This window comes from Rana temporaria, chromosome 9, assembly GCF_905171775.1.
Source record: "Rana temporaria chromosome 9, aRanTem1.1, whole genome shotgun sequence".
Classification (NCBI taxonomy): Eukaryota; Metazoa; Chordata; class Amphibia; order Anura; family Ranidae; genus Rana; species Rana temporaria.
The window spans coordinates 88,697,538-88,720,466 of record NC_053497.1 but is presented as its reverse complement, the minus strand read 5'-3'; the positions used below and the strand labels follow the sequence as shown (position 1 = coordinate 88,720,466).

Below are 22,929 nucleotides of genomic sequence, written 5' to 3'. Positions count from 1 at the left end.
GGCTGTCTAATCCCCGTGGAAACCCACGCCAACCAATGACTCATCCCCACTGAACAGATACAAAGAGGTGGCGCTGGACACGTTAGCTTTCATCAAATGCCCATATTTCGTTTGCAATTTAATACAGCATGTCTGAGCACATTGTTTCTGTTGTGTTGCGGCCTGGAATGCGATGCAAGCAGTGGGTTCTGTTAGAAAAAATCTGAAAGGTGAAAGCGTAATAATCCTCATATTAACCACTTGCCAACCTGCCGCTGTCATTATACTGCGCCAGGTTGGCATGATCCCGCGAGCCGTCGTAGCTGTACATTGGCTCCTTTAAGCGGGATAGCAGGCCGGTGTTCCAATGCGCGATGACCGACAACCACATACGATCGTGGGCACGAGAGAAAGAACAGGGTGTGTAAACACACACATCCCTGTTCTGTGAGGAGAGGAGTTGCAGATCGTGAGTTTCTAATGGCTAGGAACCATGACCTGTCATCTTCTATAGTGAGTCCCCTCCGCCCACAGTTCGAAAACAAACTAGGGAACACAGTTAACCCCTTGATCGCCCCCTAGTGTTAACCCGTTCCCTGCCAGTGACATGCCTATAACAATTAGTGCATTTTAATAGCACTGATCGCTGTATAAATGCCAATGGTCCCAAAAATGTGTCAAAAGTGTCCGATGTGTCCGCCATGATGTCGCAGTCCTGATAAAAATCGCAGATCGCCGCCATTACTAGTAAAAAATAAAAATGCCATACATCTATCCCCTATTTTGTAGACGCTATAACAATTGCGCAAACCAATGAATATATGCTTATTGCGATTTTTACTAACAAAAATATGTAGAAGAATACATATCAGCCTAAACTGAGAAAAAAAAATGCTTTTTAAAAAAAAAATGGATATTTATTATAGCAAAAAGTTCATAATATGTTTTTTTTTCAAAATTGTCGAATTTTTTTGTTTATAGCGCAAAAAATAAAAACGGCAGATCAAATACCACCAAAAGAAAGCTCTATTTGTGGGGAAAAAGGGAAGCCAATTTTGTTTGGGTACAGCTTTGCAAGACCGCGCAATTCTCAGTTAAAGCAATGCAGTGCCGCATCGCAAAAATGGCCTTGTCATTGATCAAATCTTCTGCGGCTGAAGTGGTTAAAGTACAGCGGGCAGCAGTGGATAAACTATTTAATTATGGGATTGTGTCTATATCTGTAGTCCTAACTGTCATTCTTAGGACACTGCCTCCATGGGCGATACCGACCAAGAGTCTGAGAAATTACATCGAATTGCTTGCAGTAGAGAAAACTACAGTGGGGGTGTGACAAGACAGGTGGCCGGAGGAATAGGAGGCATAGTGGCTACTGGTCTTACAAACAGGAAACCCTGTGGAATGAAATGTTTGATTTAAAAATGAACAGGCTATTTCTGAGCAACTACCGAGAGAACCAGAAGATGGGAAACCTATTCAGTGAGGGTAGGAAATAAGCAACAAGCACATGTAAAGACATTTTTACCCGGGGATTCAGTTTCAAACAGATCACATGCGGTTTCATCTATTGGCTGGAGATTCATTTGTTTTTTTTTACTTTTGGTCTAGGTTTTGACTTTAATTCATATAGACTGGCAAAAAAGGTCAGACTTAAGCCTTGTACACACGATCGGATATCTGATGGAATCTGGATTTTTTCGTCGGATATCCGATAAAGCATGAGTTTCATCAGTCTTGCCTACACACCATCCGTCAAAAATCCGACCGTGTCCAAACGGTGACGTAAAACACTACGACGTGTGAGAAAAATTAAGTTCAAAGCTTCCGGGCAGGCGTCGATTTTCGACCAATGGACTTCCACACAGACGATCATTTTTTTCTATAGTTTTTTTATCCATAGGAAAAATTTAAAACATGTTCTATTTTTTTTCACCGATGGAAAACAAACCGATGGGGCCCACACACGATCGGTTTGTCCGATGAAAACAGTCCATCGTGTAAAAATGTTTGCCTCCCATCATTAAATACAGTTGAGTACGGAATGCACATTGGTGGATTCCCTTATACACCTAATTTGTGTGGATGGAGGAATCTATTTTTTTTTTTCAGTCCTCTGGCTGGCTAAAAGAAAAAAAAAACGAAAAAATAGCCGTGTATGGAAAGCCTAAGTAGGGGCAGGGAAAAGCATGAGTGTCCCCTTCTAATTCTACTATTTTAATTAGGATTCTTAAAGTGGAGGTCCACCTAAACAAAAAATATTAAAGACCAGCAGCTACAAATACGGGAGGTGCTGACTTTTGTGGTTTCACTGCCCGGTTCCCTACTGCGCATGCGCAAGTCACGCTTCGCATCTTCACTGGTTCTGCTGTGTTCTGCGAACTGTGTGTTTCCCAGAACAGAGCGGGGGGGACAGGGGATGGGAAGTGACATAGATATCTGCAGATTCTGCGGCTATCTATGCCCGGAAGTGGGTGCAAATACCTGTATTATACAGGTATCTGCACCCCCTCCCCCCTGAAAGGTGCCACGTGTGACACTGAAGGGGGGGAGGGTTCAGAAAAGCAGATGTTCACTTTTTGTGTGGACCTCCGCTTTAAGGTACTCACCACCAGCCGTCAAGAGATTCCATATAAAGGTAAATGTAGGCTTAGGCCGGCCATACATGAATCAAACCGTTAATGGGCAGGCTGAATGTATCAAGTTGATCAATCGATCAACTTGGGTACAACCAGCCTGGCAGATTCTATTGTGATTATCACTAACGGCTGCTATAGCTGTTAGCGATAATCACGGTCTTTTCCTGGTGGGGACGACTTCCCCTGCTCACCCCCCATCCGGGAGAAGACAATTGCTGATTCCCCTGTCAGCACTGTCTGTGTTGATGGGGGAATCATGCAAATGTATTTTCTGCAAACTGTGGTATGCTACAATATATAAAATGTTTGGTTTTTGGGTTTAATAATTCTTTATGTGTTTCAAAATTCCATAATTCCACAAGCATTGCAAATAAATTGTTGAGCTTGCAAGCCTAGGTCTTCCCGATAGGATTTTCAGTCCCTTTGGTGATGTGAAATCTATTACAGCTTCTGCCGAGAGCTTGTGTGTGAAGGCCATCATGACGATTCACGATTTCTATCCTTCATCCTCTTTTACTAGCTATTTTTATTGCAGTATGCATTCATTTACTTTGACCCCCTGAAATGCTCCAAACAGCCCATTCAGACGCATAGTAAATTAACAAGTCTCTCCATCCCTTCACACTCCCCTTTGTGGGAGGAATGCATTATAAATGGATTTTGGTTCTTTGAAAGCAGCGCCTTCTAAGATGTATTAATAATTACGCATCCTTTAAGGTTGGGATTCAGCTTGCTCTACCCGACAACCTCATTATTCTGTTATCAGTAGCTGACACTACTCAGGTTGTCACGACAACCATCCGTGATTCAAAGCCGCTGTGAAAGGTTCGTACCCCAGGCAAATAGGCAGCCTTGAGCTCTCAGCAGATGCTGAGTAGTTTAACCAATCACAGAGGAGCTGGGAAACCATGACATCATATTCCAGCCGGTCCCAAAGATTTAATACTTGGTTTGCAGTTCCCTTCCTGTTAGTTTTTTTTAATGTTACAGCAGAATAGTATTTGGCGGTGTGGTCTTAACTCCTGCAATGCCATGTCATAAGTTTCATGAGATTATAACTTGTACGAGTAGTTCTCGATGACATTAAAAATAAGTGTCTCGTAATAGCACATCTCCTTTAAAAGATGAATTTTACAGTGTATGTGTGTGTGCATGTATATGTCGCTTTGCATTATTGCACCTATTCCTTTAGGAACCTCATTATTTTGGTATTTACTGTTTAACTTTCTTTATTGATTTTTCTTTTTCAAAACACTGTAAAAAATAGACAATTACAAGAAAAAGCTCTTAGAGCAGTGTTAAACCCAAAAGCAGACATTTATTATATTGCAGCTTACCAATTCTTAGGTGTGATGGCTGCATTCATTTTCTTTTTTAGGATTTCTTGGCCTGGTGATCTGGCCAGTAAGTCTGTTATTCTTCAACAGAACAAGCTCCCCTGCAAATTTGGGTAAAAATTGGCGAGTGTTGGGTAAAAATTAAAAGAAAAAAGCCTAAAAAGGAAAACTAAAGCAGCCACTACATATAGGAATTGATGAATGAATGAATGAATGAATGAATGACTTGTATAGCGCTACTCATGCGAACTGAATCGCCTCTGCAATTCATATTTTTTGGGGTTATGGGGTTAATGCTGCTTTAGGCATTGGAAGGACAAATTGTATAACCCTTGCCCCTACATTCTTTAAGCCAATTTATTTTATAAGGAAGTATAGGAAAATCAACCATATCCAATCAACCTTTTAGAATCGTTTTAGAAAAAGGTATCTGGGAAGTATTTTTGAGTATGTAAATTATGCAGTGAGCTTCCAGAAAGCATCATTATATCAGAGCAGATATTTTGCTGAATCAAGGACAGGTAAATATAAGGCCAGGGTGATAAAACAATTATGTTCTGCTCCCTTTCTAATCAGTGTCATCTTAAGAGCATTATAGGCCCCCGGGCAATACAGTGCACTGGGGCCCTGTCTACACAATCACGCACGAGAATTTACTGACAAAAATCATAAAATTTACTGGCAGAACCACATTTTTTACTGCCACTGCAAAAAAAGTACCTAAAATTACAGTTTTCAGTGCCCAACAATGCAAATGTCAGTATTTAAACTATAAACATATAGCTAGTGCCATTAGAAATGTGTTTAAGTTAAACAAAAGTAAAAAAAAAAAAAATGTCTTCATTGACATGAAGGTCAGGTTACTATAACCCAGCCAGCACAGAGTTTCCTCTTACATCAGAGTCTGCAGGATTCCCCCTTACAGTGAAAGGGAACTCTTATGTAAAGGGGAACGCTGCAGATCATGGTCTGAGGGGGGAACTCTGATGTGGAGGGGGGCTATGGTGACCAGAGACAACCTTATATCAGAGTCCACTGCTTTCTCTTTCCCACTTACATCAGGGTCCGCAGACTGAGTTCCCCCTTGCATTGTAAGGGGGAATCCTGCAGACTCTGATGTGGGGGGTACTCTGGTGACCAGAGACCACCTTCCTTAGATTAAACACACTAAGGTAAGGGGGGTCACTAATATAGGAGGGGGAACCTTTATATCAGTGCCCCCTTACATTTTTGCATTCACTCCCCCCTTACATCAGCAACCCCCCGCACTCGTGGAGGACCGGATCTTCTCTGTGATTTCCGCGAACTGGGCATGGGCAGTTCTAACCCGTCACTCTCCATAATTTTTTACTGGGGTTGCTGGGCAGCCGGTGGGGCCCCCCAGGCAAGCAGGGCCCCCGGGCAACTGCCCAGCGTGCCCAATGGAAAAGATGGCCCTGTTTCTAATCCAGTCATCCCTGTTAGAAAGCACAGTCAGATTTTGACCTCCCTTTTCTTGACTTCACTACTCTTTTCTTTAAAACAATACAGTTTGGTGAAGAGTCAGTCCAGCCTATAATTGGATAGTATGTGGTCAGTCATGTGCTCTCTTCTCCTATCGGCCAGCTAATTGTGCAATTTTGTCAGGACCAGTTGGATTAAAGGGGTGACCTCTTCTGCTCCAAGCCTTTATCCCGCAGTACAGGGAATATATGGGACAGTTAGGTATTCCTTAAAATATTTTAAAATGTACTTTTAAAATGAATACAACAATCTCACGTAAATTTCCCAAATTTATTTTTCAATTGCTTTAATACCTCTGCCTCGACTCTCACCCCCTATTCTGCAACATACCTCGTGCCACGCTGTCCGCATGCAGTTTTCCATTGCAAGATCATGCATTGGCAAAATTCCAGTGCCAATAGAAAATACAGCATTCTTATGACATGCTTGCCAAATTTACTCAAATTATAAATTTTCATGCACCAAAATAAGTTTTCACCATACTTATGCAAAGCTGTCATTTGTTCATGAAAATACAGTTCCCTTTATCAGAAATCAAGTAATGAATCAGAAGATAAAAAAAGTTGGTTGCTCGATAAATTCACCCTAAAATCCTTTAATAACAAAAACTGTGTACAAAACATACAGGTGCATCTCATAAAATTACAATATCATCAAAAAGTTAATTTATTTTAGTAATTCAATTAAAAAAGTGAAACTCATATATTTTATATAGATGCATTATACACAGAGTGATATATTTCAAGCATTTCTTTCTTTTACGTTTGATTATGGCTTACAGCTAGTAAACAAAAATTCAGTATCTCAGAAAATTTGAATATTTTATAAGACCAATTAAAAAAAACGACGATTTTTAATACAGAAATGTTGGCTTACTGAAAAGTATGTCCATGTACAGTATGTACTCGATAATTGGTCAGGGCTCCTTTTGCATGAATTACTGCATCAATGCGGCGTGGCATGGAGGCGATCGGCCTGTGGCACTGCTGAGGTGTTATGGAAGCCCAGGTTTCTTTGATAGTGGCTTTTAGCTCATCTGCATTGTTGGGTCTGGTGTCTCTCATCTTCCTCTTGACAATACCCCACAGATTCTCTATGGGGTTTAGGTGAGGCAAGTTTGTTGGCCAATCAAGCACAGTGATACCATGATCATTAAACCAGGTATTGGTACTTTTGGCAGTGTGGGCAGGTGCCAAGTCCTGCTGGAAAATGAAGTCAGCATCTCCATAAAGCTGGTCAGCAGAGGGAATCATGAAGTGATCTAGAATTTCCTGGTAGATTGCTGCGCTGACTTTGAACTTGATAAAACACAGTGGACCAACACCAGCAGATGACATGGCTCCCCAAATCACGGACTGTAGACAAATTTGCATTTCATTTGGAAATCAAGGTCCCAGAGTCTGGAGGAAGAGTGGAGAGGCACAGAATCCAGGTTGCATTAGGTCATGTGTGAAGTTTCCACAGTCAGTAGTGCCACAAGGTGATTGCCTCCATTCCACGCCACATTAATGCAGTAATTGATACAAAAGGAACCCTGACCAATTATTGAGTGCATATACTATACTGTACGTAGACATACTTTTCAGTAAGCCAACGTTTAATAAAAATCCTTTTTTTTTAATGGTCTTATGTAATATTCTAATTTTCTTTCAAAATATTTTATTTTTAAAAGGTAAACAGTACAATTTATTTCATTACATTACATATTCTTAATAACAAAACCTGGGAGATGACAGTTTAAGATAATCACTTTTATTGTTTAAACAGATAAAGACATATTAATACATCAATAGTTGTGTTCTCAATGTGTAAAGTAACTATAAGAATACATTTAAACAAGGGAAGCCCCCCAAATAAGCCAACGGAGAGATGAAGAAACACTTGTCTTCCCGGTGCTCCTATCGGGATCTAACTGCACCAGGGGAGGAGACCTCCCACCATCCTTACGGCTTCACCTCAGGGTCCCCCAAAGCCACCAGGTCAGAAGGGATGGCCATGTGAACAGTATACAGGTCATCTCTAGGTACCCCTATAGCAGGGAAAAAGAGAGGGGACAGGTAGGAAAGAAAAGGGAGAGAAAGGGGGAGGGAGAGATGGAGGGGTACGTGCATATCCTAGGGTTTTGTAAGAACCAATGGAACACCGTGGACAAGTGAAATCCCTACAAATCTAGCCCAAGGTTCCCACATTTTGTTGAACTTTGCAGTCGTATCAGTCAGGATACTGGCCAATTTTTTGTGTCATTATCCAAGATATTTTTTTTTTGGCTTCCGAAAAGAAGGGTTTAGGTATCTTCCATGCTTTGGCTACTGTGAGAATAAAGTGAATTCATTTGTGTAGTCTTTGGTATTTGAGGTATATGAGCATTCAGAAGAGCTACTGGTAGGGACCTAGAAACCTGGCAATTAGTTACCTTGAAAATCATATTGAAAACTTTGCTCCAAAAGGGGCGCATCCTAGGGCATTCCCACCAAATATGGGACATTGACCCTAAGAGTTGGCAGCCTCTGAAACAAGTTGGATCCGCTGCAGGGTATATGGTTGCAAGTTTAGAAGGGGTTAAATACCACCTGGTTAAGACCTTAAAGGAGTTGTAAAGAAGAAACATTTTTCACCTTAATGCAATCTATGCATTAAGGTGAAAAAACATAGAATGCTGCCGCCCCCCCCCCCCCCGAGCCCCCGTTATACTTACCTGACCCCTCAAAGGTCCCGGTTTCCTCTTCGCCGCTCATCCTCGCCACTGATTGGCTAGAGCGGATAGATTGAGAGCAGCGCAGCCATTGGCTGGCGCTGCTGTCAATCACATCCAGTGACGCGGTGCGCCGAGGGGCGGGGCCGAGTGATACAGTGAGCGGCTTTGGCCGCTCGCTGTATCATGGGAGCGCGCCCGCAATTACTGACCACCATACGAGCTCTCGCATGACTGTGGTGAGTAATTGCGGGGAGGACCAGAGACAGCCGCCGAGGGACCCCAGAAGACGTGGATCGGGGCCACGCTGTGCAAAACGAACTGCACAGTGGAGGTAAGTATGACATGTTTGTTATTTTAAAGGTAAAAAAATGTTTCCTTTACAAACGCTTTAATATTAGCCTCCATCAGGGAAACATTCAGAATTTAATTGAAGGAGTTTGAGTAGGCAGTATGCCAGGTGTCCAGGTCCCAACTACTTAGGAGATCGGTTTTCCAAGCCTCCATATAGGAAGATTTCTCTACAGGGTAAGTGATGCAAGAGTATATCACGGATATGCCTCCCCTTTGCTCTCCGGACTGGCCACACCATATCTCGTATTTCGTGAATTGGGGAGGAAGTGTTTTTTCCTTTCAGACGTGGTGTAAAAATTGTGAGATTTGACCGAAACTGAGTCTTTCTGAATCTGGGAGCTCCAGTTTTTTGATGCAGTGCTTAAGGGTTATAGGTCCTCCAGAATTGAAGAAATGTCCTATACGGTATAATCCCTTGTCCACCCACCATTTAAATGCTTCTATATCTAAGCCAGGGGGAAAGTCGGGGGGTTATGTAACAGGTGTGTAAGTGGTCGCCCTGCGGAGACAAGGGCCGAGGGATTTCTGAGGTTATCCCAAAGCGCAAAGGATTGAGATGGGAATGGGTCCAGTATGAAAGGTCTTTTTTTAGGTGGACACCACAAAAGATTATCTAGAGTGAAGCAGAGTTAAGTACAGAGCATACCTGGTAGTAGAGTCTGACTTGTAGGAGGAGACCTCTCTTACAGCCCTGGCTCAGGAGTCACTGGAGTGGGGACAGTGAGCTCGAGAGTGCAGTGAGGTATGAGTGCCTGGGGTAGTTGTAGTAGCCTGGCACAGTGGTAGGGTGATGATCCTCCAGGAATGGCTGGAACTGTAGGCAGCAGTAAGGATGGTTGTAGGTCTGTGACCCAGGATCTGGCAGGTAAAGAAACAGCATGAAGCTGGAGCAGGGTGAGATAAGCTGGGTTAGGTGTAACACAGAGCAGCAGACAGTAGCAGGGTCAGACAGGCCGGGCCGGAGAAGGTAATCAGACGGTTGGATACAGGAGACTAAGCATGGTCAGAGGTACAGGCAAGGTCTGGCAGCAGGTAGGCAAGTAGAAGACTGAGCAGGGTCAAAGCAAGCCAAGGTCGGGATTGGAGATATCGGGTGGTCAAGCAGAGCCGGGTCGGTAATGCAGATTACTGGTACAAAGCTGCAGATCAAACAGCAATGCATCATTGCAGTTTCTGGCTTTTTAAAGGCATAATGGCGCCAAGTAACGCTAACGTGCACGCGTTCACCCGACACGCCCCGGCACGCAAGAGCCTTCTTCCTATACCAGCAGGTCCCTGACAGGGGTACTGACTGTCTTTTGATATTGATCCTGTCTAGCTTTTAGATCTTGGAGTAGATCATGAAAATCTGTGCCAGTCTGGCTGTTATATAATATTTATGTAAATCAGGAAGACCTAGCCCTCTTTTACTTCTATGAAGGAATAGGGTGTTTTGGGGTATTCGATAGCCAGAGGTACCCCAAGTGTATTTGAGTATTTTGCTCTGAAGTTTTTTTAAATGTTTTTTTTTTTTTTTGATGGGGATAGAATGTGACCTAAAATAATATAAGATTCTTGGAAGTAATGTCATTTTGATCGAGTTGATCCTACCCAACCAGGATAGTTTGTGTTTGGGCCAGGTCGAAAGATCAGTTTCTAGTTTCTTGAACAGTGGGGGGTAATTGTGTGCATAGAGAGTCTTGGTGCGGGCTGTTGCCCAGATATCTGATTGAGGTGTCATTCCATTCAAATTTGAATGATTGCTTTAGCAGGGAGACACCTGGGAGGGGGAGCGAGACATTAAGGTCCTGTGATTTAGTGTAAATGACTTTAAGGCCAGAAACCTTAGAGAAGTTATTTAGGACTTGGCAGATGTTGGTAAGAGAAATCAACGGAAATGTCACAAATAGGAGGATATCGTCTGTGAAAAGTCCACATTTCTGGGATTGGTCTCCACAGGATACCCCTTTAATGTTTGGATTTTGTCGAATAGCTATCACCAGCGTTTCTATGAAGATAGCAAATATGAGAGGGGAAAGCGGGCACCCCTGCCTAGTGCCTCGTGCTATATCGATTCAATTGGTTTAGAGCAGGGGTGGGCAATTTTTTTTTCGATGGGGCCACATGAGAAACTAAAAATATTTTGGAGGGCCGGGCCAAAAGGCTAAACTCAATACTGCATAAAATCAATTGTATTTCTTTATAAAAAGCAGTAAATATCATTGTTGGAAAACTGGTACGAGTACTTGTTATAGACATGGCACAGGAGGGGGACAGAGGCTGGGGACATGGCACAGGAGGGGGACAGAGGCTGGGGACATGGTACAGGAGGGGGACAGAGGCTGGGGACATGGCACAGGAGGGGGACAGATGCTGGGGACATGGCACAGGAGGGGGACAGAGGCTGGGGACATGGCACAGGAGGGGGACAGAGGCTGGGGACATGGTACAGGAGGGGGACAGAGGCTGGGGACATGGCACAGGAGGGGGACAGACGCTGGGGACATGGCACAGGAGGGGGACAGAGGCTGGGGACATGGCACAGGAGGGGGACAGAGGCTGGGGACATGGTACAGGAGGGGACAGAGGCTGGGGACAAGGCACAGGAGGGGGACAGACGCTGGGGACATGACACAGGAGGGGGACAGACGCTGGGGACAGGCAGCCACTGTTTAATCAATAACAATTGATTAAACAGTGGCTGCATGTGATGGCACAGTGGCTGCGTGATGGCACAGTGGTTGCGTTTGATGGGCACAGTGGCGACAATTGATGGCACAGTGGCTGCGTTTGATGGTATGGCACAGTGGCGACAATTGATGGCACAGTGGCTGCGTTTGATGGCATGGCACAGTGGCGGCAATTGATGGCACAGTGGCTGCGTTTGATGGCATGGCACAATGGCGACAATTGATGGCACAGTGGCTGCGTTTGATGGCATGGCACAGTGGCTGTGTTTGATTGCACAGTGGCTGCGTTTGATGGCATGTCACAGTGGTGACAATTGATGGCACAGTGGCTGCGTTTGATAGCATGGCACAGTGGCGACAATTGATGGCACGGCACAGTGGCGGCAATTGATTGCACAGTGGCTGCGTTTGATGGCATGGCACAGTGGCGACAATTGATGGCACAGTGGCTGCGTTTGATGGCATGGCACAGTGGCTGTGTTTGATTGCATGTCATAGTGGTGACAATTGATGGGCCCAGTGGCTGCCTGCATATGATGGGCACAGTGAGGCTTCAATTTTTTTGTTTTTGTTTTTTCGTCTGCGCCCCCCCCCCTTCCCCCCCCAACAAAAAAATTTGAGCACCAGCCGCAGGCCACTGGACAAACTAATGCAGACAGACAGTGCACAGTACCATGAGGAAGTAAAAGCTGCCCAGGCCCCAGGCCCCCAGCACACATGCCACAGCTATACTTTTCTTTCAGTGTCTGAGAGGCTGGCTGGCTGGGGCGGCCAAGGCGTCCTCGGCTCCTCCTCCTGATGTCCTGATCACTCTGCTTGCTAGGTGCCGTTCGTTTGAACAGCTGTTTTCCCCGCTGCGCATAGACACTCCCCCTTGGACGGATCTGTCCAATCGCGAGCAAGGGGGAGTGTCTATGTGACTCCCCCTTGCTCGCGATTGGACAGATCCGTCCAAGGGGGAGTGTTTATGCGCGGCGGGGAAAACAGCTGTTCAAACGAACGCTGTCTGTAATGTTCCCCGCCCCGGTGATTAACGTGGCAGCTGCGGCGGCGGCGATTTCAGCGGCGGCGGGGGGGGCCGGATTAAAAGGTCCGCCGGGCCGTATACGGCCCGCGGGCCGTAGTTTGCCCAGGTCTGGTTTAGAGTAATATCCTTGTAGTTGAATCAGTGCCTTAGGATGAGAATAGAGGGAGTGTAAAAGACCTGTAAAGCGCTCTTCAAATCCCCAAAGTTCTACAAGGGAGAATATGTATGACCAAGACACTGTGTCAAAGGCCTTCTGTAGATCCAGTGACAAAAAGAGAAGCCCTTGCTGTTTTGCTCCTCCATCCCAGTTAGACTGTAGTATTGAGACCATATTAATCGCTCGTCTTATTCGGTCTGGCCCTTGTCTGCCCGGGATGAAGCCCACTTGGTCTTTATGTATGTAGGTATTAATAAAAGATGCCAACCGATTGGCCACTATTTTTTTCATTATTTTTACATCATTAATTATGAGAGAAATAGGACGATAGTTGCTAACTTCTTCAGGGTGTTTGTCTGGTTTAGGGATGACTGTGAAATATGCTGTGTTGAGGTGTCTAGGTGTTCACCCTGTGTTTTAGCATTGAAGATTTTGGTTAAATGAGGTGCTAGGGTGCTCGCAAAGGCCTTATAATAGGGGACGGATAAACTATTAGAACCCGGTGTTGACCCTTCTCTGAGGCATTTAATGACCTCTAGAACCTCCTCCACCGTAAAAGCAGCTTCAAGTAAATTTTTGTGTGTGGTGTTTAGGGTTGGGATGGGAAGATCGTCTAAATACCTAGAGATTGAGTCTTTGTCTGGCTGAGAGTGAGAATCATACAAGTCAGAGTAAAAATGTTTGAATGCTTCCAGGATTTTGACTGGATTGGCTGTAGGGGGTTGGCCTGATATCCTGATCTTATGCATAGTATGGACTTATGCATAGTCCTGACTCTGGGAGAGAGTTTTGCAGCAAGTAATCACCCCATTTCGTTTATATATATATATATATATATATATATATATATTTATTACCGCTCCATCAGATTGCTTTTTCTGCCTGCGTAGTGAGGACTAGATTGAGATTTAATCTGGCTCTATCTATTAGGGCCATGGGGACCTTGGAGGGGTCTCTTCTATGACAAGCTCGTAGGGCTGCATATTCCAATGCTCTTTATCAGCCCTACGTTCCCATTTGATTTGGGTGGAAATTTGAATAATTTTGCCCCGAATGAAGGCCTTATGGGCAGCACAAAGCATTTCGGAGGAGGTGTCCCCTGTGTCATTAAGAGAAAAATATTCCTGAAGTGCCTTATTGATTATCTCGATTGTGGCCAGATTTGAAAGAATGGACTTGTTAAGTTTCCATTGACCCTGTTACCTACCTAATACACTGGAGCAGATAGATATCATTACTATCGAGTGATCTGATAGGACCGTGTCTTTCATGTGAGCGCTAACTATAAATGGGAGTAGGGGTGTGGGGGTAAGAATATGGTCTATTATAGCATATGTTTTGTGAGGATGTGAATAATGCGTGAAATACCATTTAGAGGGATTTAGTTCCCTCCAGGTATCAGCAAGATTATATTATTCTAGCAATTTTGTGGCTTTCTTTGGTTGGACGAGTCATTTTGGTTCTTTGGGGGTTTGGATTTGTCAAGAGCCTGATCGAATGCTGCTTTTGAGTCTCCCCCAAAAATGACTGTGCCTACTAGCATAGGGCTCATGGTCTTAAAAAAAGCAGATTGGCCTCTATTGGGGGCATAATAGGATATTAGGGAGTAAAGGTGTCCTTCTATTGTGCCTTGTATCAATAGAATTCTTCCTTCGAGGTCAATGTATTCAAAAGACTTTTTAAATTTACAAGACCTTGCCATAATTGCCACCCCTTGGTTTTCTGCACTGGCTAGGTGAAATTGAGGAAAATGCGGGTGTATGTATTTAGGACTATACCGTAAAGGAAAGTGCGTCTCTTGGAGCAAAAGGACATCTATTTTGAGGGACTTGTAATAGTCCAAATTTTTTCTCCGTTTGATTGGTGAGTTTAAGCCTTGGACATTGTGGGGGGCTATTTTAAGGTAGGTCTATGTGTTATTAGCCATGGAGACCAGGAGAGGCATACCCGCTGTCGATGTCCCCACGCAACCTTAGTAGTCTTCTATTGGGAAGCGTTTCAGAGGTTTCTCCCAACAAGTAGGCGAGGTGTAAGATGTCCATCGGTAATCTTGGGATTCAAGTTCTGCAATATACGAGAAGGTTAGGCACTTAGGTAAAAGTAAAACAACATAACGGAGTAGAGAGAAAGGAGAAAGGAGAAAGGTTAGAGAAAAGTCTCCTAACATGTAGAACCAGGGTTTAGAGGGGAGACGCCCCCCAAAGCCGTACAATAAAACAAAAGGTGTCTGACCCGTGGAGATCAGACAACCTAACCCTCAAAGACCCACAGGTTTCCAAGGGGTAGGTGGAGGCACATATGGACCACCCCTGCACAGGGCGTCCATACCACAAATAACCATTAATGTTAGCACGGCTAATTATTTTTGGACGTGTTTATAACGTCATGACCTCCAATGTATTAAATCAAACCTATTCCTCTTAACCCCTTAAAAGAAAACAGGGGTCAGGAGGTTCTAGGTGACCATAGGCGTCCTTCTCGGCTGTGCGTAGTTATCTTTGTCGCAACTACCCTTACATTGTGTCTTCTCGTGGACTTATGCCCCGTACACACCATCACTTTATGTGATGAAAAAAAACGACGTTTTTAAAAACGTCACTTTAATTGACCGTGTGTGGGGGAAAACGTCGTTTTATGTCTTGTAAAAAACGACCAAAAAAAATTGAAGCATGCTTCAATTTTATGTGTCGTTTTTCAAAACGTCATTTTTTACTTCACAGAAATTGACCGTGTGTAGCAAAAAACGTCGTTTAAAACGACGTTTTTTCACCCGCGCATGCCCAGAAGCTACTTATGAAGCAAGCTTCAATGGAAAAAGTGGTGAGAACGTAACCTCGCTTTGCTAGAACATTGTGAGAAAAACGATGGTGTGTAGGCAACTTCGTCTTTGAAAATTTAAGTTTCAAAAACGTCATTTTTTACTTCACAGAAAATGTCGTTTTTTTTCATCACATAAAGTGATGGTGTGTACGGGGCATTAGAAGTAGAACACATTTATTGTAATTGACAGAAGGTCCGTTAGGGTGGAAGGTAAAGACCAGGAGGATTACTGTGGTCTGGTCGTTTCTACAGTTCAGAGGAACATAGTATGAACATAAAAGACAAAAAATAAAATAGTAAGTCCAAAGAACTATGAATAATGCCGCGTACACACGATCGGTCCATCCGATGAAAGCGGTCTGATGGACCGTTTTCATCGGTTAACCGATGAAGCTGACTGATGGTCAGTCGTGCCTACACACCATTGGTTAAAAAAACGATCGTGTCAGAACGCGGTGAAGTAAAACACAACGACGTGCTCAAAAAAATGAAGTTCAATGCTTCCAAACATGCGTCGACTTGATTCCGAGCATGCGTGGATTTTTAACCGATGGACGTGCCTACAAACAATCGTTTTTTTTTCTATCGGTTAGGTATCCATCGGTTAAATTTAAAACAAGATTGCTTTTTTTTTAACCTATGGATAAATAACAGATGGGGCCTACACACGATCGGTTTGGTCCGTTGAAAACGGTCCATCAGACCGTTCTCATCGGTTTGACCGATCGTGTGTATGCGGCATTACTGTAGAACAGGCATGGAGAACAAAATAAACTTGGGAGGAGAAGATCCCCTATCAATGGTCTGTGGTCGGACTCTAGGTCCAAGATAGAAAAATGGTGATGGAGTGGGAGAAGGACTTTGGTCAGGTGGAAGTATTATCTTTAATTTTCTTCATCTTTCCTTTTTTCCAAAGGGGAGATTGTGGGCTTGTCGGAGTGGGTCTTTTAGCTGAACTGCAACTGATTGTGGAGGTATCCATATCAGCCTCGTGGGAGGTGAGCTTAAGTTGTTGCAGTATGCATTCGCCCTCCTGGAGGTTAGAAAAGGAGTATGATCTTCCTTTGTCAGTAAACTTGACCGCAAAAGGAAAGGCCCATCTATACTTGATTTCTTTCTGTGTCAAGACCAGAAATAGTTTTAGTTCCCTCCTACGTTGGATCATGGAGGGACAGAGATCCGCGAAAAGCTGGATTGGGTGTTCTTGACATATTACTTGGGGAGCAGATCTGGCCTGTTTCATGACCTCTTCCTTTACAGAATAAAAATGAGGCTTGGCAATAATGTCTCTAGGTTTTCCATCCTTCCTGGGGGGTCCTAGGGCTCTGTGGGCCTTGTCTAGCTCAAGACAGTGCTGGGGGACATTAGGTAGCATTGTTCTGATCAGTTCCTGGACTGCCAATGAAATATCCAGAACAGTTTCAGGTAACCCCCTGATCTGATGTTGTACCTGCGTGACCTGTTCTCCAGGTCATCACTTCTAGAAATTGCGTAGTCAAGTTGCTCCTGAACTGTGGATAAATGTTTTGCATTTTGATTTGAAGCAGTCACTGTTTATTCCAGTTTATGTTCTATTTTGTCTATCCTTAATCCTAGATTTTGAAAGTCAGCTTTCAGGTCCCCAGTAATTTTGGCCGCTGTTTGTGCTAGTCCTCTGTCTAGGAGTTCTGAAAATTTCTGGAATAGGTCTGCCATCTGATAGGCCTGATCTCTGGGATGAATTTCTGAGAGAATAGAGCAGTTCTGGGCTGTAGAATTATGCCCTGAGGAGAGGTGGGAAAAGTCAGATACTGTGTGGCTAATAAGGGGTTCAGTGGAGGCTGGAGAAGTGCCTGTGAGAGTCCTGCCTGAGATCCTGAGGTGAAGTTTAGGGCCGCTGAGGAGATTACCTTCCTGTGTGGCAGAGCGTGCTGGAGGCTGGATGCTGTGCTGCAGCAGCCATTTTGGATTTTTCAGCTGTGACCACAGACTCGAGTTGCGGCTGTAATTCCCTCCTAATTGAGGGTTTATACGTGTAGGGGGTTCCCGGTCTGTTTGAGTCCGCCGTGCGATTTTGGGGGCAAACTGTTCGCCGTAATGTATGCTGTAGTGCACGACTGGAGCGGAGCTCTCGGCTCAAGTGGCCATCTTCAGAGCTTTGCACATGCGCCCTCATAATTTTCAAATTTTCTGAGATGCATCTGTAATAGTGAATTAAGCAAAAAAGAGAATCTTTTTACACAACAGATTAACATTGTTTAATATGAAAGGCCACAAGCTGCATAGTTATATAACTTTTACTTTTTATTAAACTTTATCCTACATGCCTGGCTACAATATTTGAAGTATAATCCTTCTTGTTCTCGCGTTCTAAAATCGGCTGCATTTTTTCTAGAAAACAGCATGTAAAAAACAAATTTAGCAGACCGACTCGGATGTTCCTCGTAATCACTGATAGCAAAGACAGTGAAATCTTGGCTTGTTTTTCTCGGCGTCCCATTTCACAACAAGAACCTGCCAGCGATTCTTACAGTGAATTAATCTGAAGGTTTAGGGCAGCAGGGAACAATTTTATACCGCAGTGTGCACCTGTACAAAATCACCATCTCCAGCCAGGCAGTCAAACCACTCTTAGGTGAGTTTGCTGATGTTATAAAAAGACCTTAGTGCATATTCTCAAATTAAATGCTTCATACTAATGAAAATGTGTTTAAGAATATAAGTATCAGTATGCATTTTAAAATAAACCTGTTTTTTGGCCATGCAGGTTAGCAATAATGCTCTCCCCAACCCCCCATCGTCCACGGCAGCACATACTAACTTTTCCTTTGCTCTGTTGAGCTGCTGAGAGTGAATAAAGAAGCCCTGGGCAATGTGAAAGTTACTCTAGCTGGAACCCTCATAGTGCTGAGAACATTATCCCTGCCTCCATGTGACAGCCCTAGGCTAAGCTTCAAGCACCAGCGCTGTCACATTAGAGGAAGGGAAGTGAGTTACAGGCTCCTTCATACTTGGAAGTGCAAAGTATATGCTTTGATCCTAGTGGCTGAAATGAGCAGTAGAAGAGTGATGGAAGGGTGAGTATGTGCATGGACAAAGACCAGGTTTTTTCAATATGTCAGTCTGCCCAAAACTAAATATTTCCACTTTGGATATATACTTTCAAGGTGATCTATCTGTTGGCCTAAGGGATAATTTTACGATGTAGATAAGAAAAGGGTTAAATTACAAGCTTCATACACTATATTACCAAAAGTATCGGGATGCCTGCCTTAACACGCACATGAACTTTTATGGCATCCCAGTCTTAGTCCCTTGGGTTCAATATTGAGTTGGCTCACCCTTTGCAGCTATGACAACTCTTCTGGGAAGGCTGTCCACAAGGTTTAGGTGTGTGTCTATGGGAATGTTTGACCATTCTTCCAGAAGCACATTTGTGAGATCAGGCACTGATGTTGAACGAGAAGGCCTGGCTCGCAGACTCCGCTCTAATTCATCCCAAAGGTATTCTAATGGTCAAGTTCCTCCACCCTAAACTCGCTCATCCATGTCTTTATGGACCTTGCTTTGTGCACTGGTCCAAATCATTTGGTGGAGGGGGGATTATGGTTTGGGGTTGTTTTTCAGGGGTTGGCCTTGGCCCCTTAGTTCCAGTGAAGGGAACTCCTAAGGAGTCAGCATACTAAGACATTTTGGACTATTTCATGCTTCCAACTTTGTGGGAACAGTTTGGGGATGGCCCCATTCCTGTTCCAACATGACTGTGCACAAAACAAGGTCCATAAAGACATTGATTAATGAGTTTGAGGTAGAGAAACTTGACTGGCCTGCACAGAATCCTGACCTCAACCCATTAGAATACCATTGGGATGAATTACAGCAGAGACTGCAAGCCAGGCCTTCTCGTCCACATCAGTGCCTGACCTCACAAATGCGCTTCAGGAAGAATGGTCAAACATTCCCATAGACACACTCCTAAACCTTGTGGACAGCCTTCTCAGAAGAGTTGAAGCAACCAACAGAAGGTAGGCGTGGCAATACAAGAATGTATTGGTGGCAAAAATGGGGATGGGTGTGCAGAAAAAAATGTTTGCTCTGGGTTGCAATTAAACTAAGCATGCTCCAACTTTGGTTGGACTGACTCTTTCCAAGGTTGTGAGGTGAAATGTTTTCTACTGCCAAGTAATTCATCTTCTTTTTGTGTATAACGGATTATGCAATTTGTGCTCAGTCCACATTTTGCAGAATCCCAGAACAGAAACTTTAGACCGTTTCCTGAATTTCAAGAATTAGTTTTGGATGATTTGGTAATATTTCTACAACGTGAAAGAAGTAGCAAATCAAACAGGCAATACAAACAAGTGTTAATGTGTGTCTAGTTAGACCAGTCAGACTAGTTCTGGCGAAGTTTCTGTCACTAGCAGGATGAGTCTACAAAGCAAAGACAGTATATCTTCAGATTGAAAAATCCTTCTTGTTACAAACCAGGTCCTTGACCTGGTAGCACCATGTGTCTTCCAGCTACAATTACTCTCATCATGTGTTTATCTGTGTAGTACCTGCATCTTGCCTTACCCAATAGCCTGCTGGCTTTATAAACAAAACAAGACCTGCCACTCCTGAACTTTATAAATGGATCTTCCCAATAAAAAGATTTCACCCAGAGCTTATGTTGAGCAATATAACAAGTGAAATATGTCTCCTAGAAAACTACCTGGCTATGGCATTTCTCCACCCAAAGAAAGCACATGGATTCCAGCAATCTTTGTGTTTTCTTTCATATATATGATCATTTATTTGTATAGACAGGTGATTACGATATGCAAATTTTATCATAATGTGTCTGTGAACATTTTGAGACGATTGCCTTTTTTTGTTTGAATATGTTTTTTTTAGATAGCAACCATAATAGTAACCCATAGCAACTAATAGAATTTCAACTTTACATTTGTAGAATAACAGGGAATATCTGATTGCCTCTCGGGGGATCAGGAAGGAATTTCTTCCCCTGCTGTAGCAAATTGAGTCATGCTTTGCTGGGGTTTTCACCTTCCTCTGGATCAACTGTGGGTATAGGATTGTGTATATGGGATTGCATGACATGATTTTTTATTTATAATTTTTTTCATTGGTTGAACTAGATGGACTTGTCTTTTTTCAACCAAGTGTAGCGCCTGTGTACTTTTCAGTACAGGTGCTATCTCAAATTTAGTGGGATGAGAGAGTTATTTGCTCTCATCCCTGTTGATTGTTTAAATTTGTCTGTCGCCAGCCCTGGACTGTCCTGTGGTTCATTCTGTGCTCCAGAGATGTAGTTCCATCTCTGGATGGCAGGTGGCGCTAGAGGGGTCCAGGCGGAGGCACCCTTTTTCCAGCAGCCACCCTTTTTCCAGCAGCCAATCAGAGGAGTGTTTCCCTCGCTGGGCATGCTGGGGGAGGGTTTTTCTGAGGCGAACGCCATTTTTCGGGGTTCCTGGTTTCGGGTGCGGCGCCCACCTTTGGGGTGTGCGCACGTCACGGGCCCCTGCCTGGCCTGTCAGGTCTGGGCCCACGTGCTGCGCGGAGTTCCTGACTTTGGGCCCTCATGGCCAGGAGCGGCTGATGCTGCGAAAGGACCCCAGTGATTTACTGGGTTCCCTCATCCTGTGGGAAGATCCCAAGCGAGTTGTGCTGTTCGATATGGAGTCGGTCTGAGGTGAACCCGGAGGCAGGTGATCCAACAGGGCTTAGACAATCCATCGGGGATCTGGGTGACCGGACACTGACAGATTGTATGCTGCAAACTGTCAGTCGGTGACCCCTATCTATCAAGTCTACCTGAGGGAGATTCAGGCGAAATTGTGTTGCTGGAAGGATTTGCTCTACCATTCAAGTTCCTGAGTACTGGGCCTGTGGCAGAGGTCTCACTACTAATCTACATTTTACTAGAGCCAAGTCGGTGGCATAGACTTGTTCCTTTCCAGAAGTTCTAGTGACGCTCCGGCTGCCAGGCCTGTGAGAGGGACCTGTCCGGGGGCACTACACCCACTCCGGCTGGAGTGGCGACGAAGTAAGGGTTGCTACTAGAAGCAGGACTGCTTCCGTTTATCTATAGGCCTGAATCTGCAAAGTTCTCTCCTTTCACCAATCTGTCCTATCTACCTCAAGTTGATTGTTGGTCGTGTTGGGCGGCAAATAAAAGCATTGAAAACGTCACCCTGCTATCTGGACATTCCGTTATTGGTCCTCTCCATCATCATCATCCCTAGACACATCACAGAGGTAACCTAATTACGCCGATCCCAAATCTAACCAGCGGCTCCTGAGGGGGTAGCGCTACATAAGTATGTAACAAACTTCAAGTGTGAATTCTAATCGGTTGTCACTAGTTATTGTCCTTAGACCCTGGTTTACATTGATGCAATTTGACACGTCAAATTGCATGACAAATCGGCGGCAATTGCCGGGAATGGCACCGTCCGAATTGGTGCGACGCCGCCAGGGCCGGCCTTACCATAGGACCCAATGGGACCATGGTTCCAGGCGGCATTTTTTTTCATGAGAGGAGACTCGTAGCAGAGAGCAGAGCGGAGAATATGCTGGTCGGCGTTGCGCTGTGCGCTATCTCCTGCACTGGTTGCTAAAATTGCTTGCCGACGTCACCTAGCAACCAGTGATGTCAGAGATCGCGGCCGCCCCAGCATTCACAGCTCTCAGCCTCCGCGCCAATCAATTTGTCCGCCCACCTCTTCCATCTCCTGCGTGAGGGAAGTGTGGTTATGAGGAGAGCTGCCTGTGCGGCTGTGGCCGGCCCCGATGACAGAGAGGGGGGAGGCAACCGGGGGAGATATACAATACAGACAGCCCGCGGCTCTCCTCTCCCTGTCACAGCGCCGCTGCTCCATTTACCAGAGAACTCGGCAGCGGCGCTGTGACAGGGAGAGGAGAACCGCGGGCTGTCTGTACTGTATATCTCCCCCGATCGCCCCCTCCCCCTCTCTGTCAGCTGGAGCTAGAAGAAAAGTAGTGGCTCTAAATGGACTCGCCATGCCGCCGCCTTGCTTCCAGCTTTCCTCGCCATGATTGGCCACAGCAGAGGGCCAATCAAAAGACTCTGGGGACTGGGGGCATCATGGGAAATGTAGTCCCTTAAGAGTGGCGGCCCCAGCGTGTCCACAGACACCATGCTAAAGCCCCCAGCATGCAAGCACTCTGCTGGGGGGGGGGGGGTTACAAAAGGAAAAAAGAGAATACTGTGCTCATGCTGGGGGAAGCCAGAGAGAGCCACGCTGTACCCACACCACCAGAGAGCCACGCTGTACCCACACCACCAGAGAGCCACGCTGTACCCACACCACCAGAGAGCCACGCTGTACCTGCTCCAACCAGAGAGTCACGCTGTACCCGCACCAACCAGAGAGCAACGCTGTACCCGCGCCAACCAGAGAGCCACGCTGTACCCGCACCAACCAGAGAGCCACGCTGTACCCGCACCAACCAGAGAGCCACGCTGTACCCGCACCACCAAAGCTCCCCGCTGGCGGCCGAAAAGTAGAGCTAAAACAAAGGTAAAGCACGGAAGGGGGGGGGGCAGCATTTCATTCTTGGTCCCAGGCAGCACCATGTCTTGGGCCAGCAGGGGAGACACCATGATCATGAAGGTGGTTCTCCCAGGGCGAGGCTCGGCTATTGCACTCTGGCCGTGCTGATCGTGGTGTCTTCCCTGTCGCTTCTCTGCCTTTTGGCTAGGACTGGGTGTGGTATCTGTCCTTATCAGTTGTCAGCGGAGCGCTGAAG

At 45.0% G+C, this 22,929-nt stretch overlaps 1 protein-coding gene and 1 pseudogene across 1 annotated transcript in view; both read left to right on the top strand.

Moving 5' to 3' along the window:
- PAK3 (p21 (RAC1) activated kinase 3) overlaps nt 1-22,929 on the top strand; it is a 243,536-nt gene that overhangs the window by 92,093 nt on the left and 128,514 nt on the right. The gene's annotated exons all lie outside the window — the stretch shown is intronic.
- LOC120914664 lies at nt 22,768-22,870 on the top strand (annotated as a pseudogene).